This window comes from Bison bison, unplaced genomic scaffold, assembly GCF_000754665.1.
Source record: "Bison bison bison isolate TAMUID 2011002044 unplaced genomic scaffold, Bison_UMD1.0 scf7180017864080, whole genome shotgun sequence".
Classification (NCBI taxonomy): domain Eukaryota; kingdom Metazoa; phylum Chordata; class Mammalia; order Artiodactyla; family Bovidae; genus Bison; species Bison bison.
This window is the reverse complement of record NW_011494652.1, coordinates 2,275,745-2,277,302: the sequence shown is the minus strand read 5'-3', so window position 1 is coordinate 2,277,302 and position 1,558 is coordinate 2,275,745. Positions and strand designations below refer to the sequence as shown.

The following is a 1,558-nucleotide window of genomic DNA, read 5'->3' as shown; positions in this document are numbered from 1 at the left end:
TGGAGCCTCCCAGACACCACCTCCCTCCCCACCCCTCTCCCACTTGGGCTACACTGGCCTTCTTGCTGGTGTTGCTGTTGTTGTCCAGTCACTCACTCGTGTCCAACTCTTTGTGACCTCATGGACTATAGCCCACCAGGCTCCTCTGTCCATAGGATTTCCCAGGCAAGAATACTGGAGTGGGTTGTCATTTCCTTCTCCAGGGCATCTTCCCGACCCAGGGACTGAATCCACATCTCCTGCATTGCAGGCGGGTTCTCTACTGCTGAGCCACCAGGGAAGCCCTCTCTTTGCTGTTACCCGAACGCATAGAAGTCACGCCTACCTCAGGGCCTTTGCACCAGCTGCGTCCTGCCTGGAATTTGCTCCCCTGGTGCATCACTCACTCCTTTCCTCCAGGGCTCTGCTCAGAACGTCCCCCACCAGAGGGGTCTTCCCGCAGTGTGTGACGGGGCAGCCCGGCCCTGCTCTCTGCTTCTCCCCACAGCTGACATCTCTAGTTCCCGGCACTCTCTCGCTCCCCCTCCATCTGTCTCTCCTGTGGAACTGACGCTCTGTGAAAGCTGGCCTTTGGGGTTTTTTTTTTTACTCTTCACCGCTGTGCCCCCTCCACCTAGAGCAGGTCCAGGTATACAGTGGGTGTTCAGCGCGTGTTCACTGAATGAACCGACAAGTGAAGATGGAGACTCGTGTAAAGGGTTTCCCAAGTGTCGTGCCCCCTGACCACCATGGATAGCTTATCTTAAATGCAGGTTCCCGGGGCCCATACCCAGTGTGTTGGAGTAGGACCCAGGACTCTGCATTTTAACAGGCACCTGGGCGAACCAGCCAGGGACTGCTCTGCAGGGTGAGGCGATTGGGGCCGGGTGGCCTTGGAGCGCAGGAGCAGTTCCCTTTAGTAGTACATGCACTAGCCCCGTGGGCAATGAGTCACTCCCAGCTTCTCAGATGACAGTGCAGAAACAGCCCTGAGACTCTCAACAAGGAGACCATGTGGGGTCCCATGGAGTCCTCCGTTTTGTCCCAGAATCGACTCCGGGCTGAACCAGAGGCAGGCAGGCAGCTCCCTGCCCTGTGGGCACCCCCCACCCACCCAGGCCTGCCCCCTGCCTGCCTGTTGACACTCATCCTGGGGTCTTGGAGGAGGGTCTCCACTGCCGGCCACCTGACCCCGTGGGAGGTAGACACCAAGAACCGCAGCCTGTGATCAACTGGGAGACCACGGTCGTTCGTTTCCCCAGATTTCCATTTTCCTGGTGGCTGGAGAGTTCAGGGTCCTCTGGGGGGTTTGATGAAATGAAATTCCTGGAACAGGTCCCCCCGCCTTGCCCACCAGGGAGCAGCCCACCCCATGCCCACTGGTCTCCGCCTCCAGGCTGACTCAGCTGGGATGAGGCGGAAGAAGTCAAGTCCCTGCTGGGCCTGACCGGCCCTCTCCCCCACCCCACCTGCACCTCCACAGCTCTCCCCCAGCCTGTCTGTCTAAGATGAGGCCGTGTCACTCCAGAGTCAGAGAACCTGCAGCCTTAGGGCTAAGCGGCCCCTGGCCCCCCGGGGG

The 1,558-nt window shown here is 59.6% G+C and overlaps 1 protein-coding gene across 1 annotated transcript in view; it reads left to right on the top strand.

The window, feature by feature from the left end:
• ANO1 (anoctamin 1, calcium activated chloride channel) overlaps nt 1-1,558 on the top strand; it is a 75,644-nt gene that overhangs the window by 56,451 nt on the left and 17,635 nt on the right. The window lies entirely within an intron of this gene.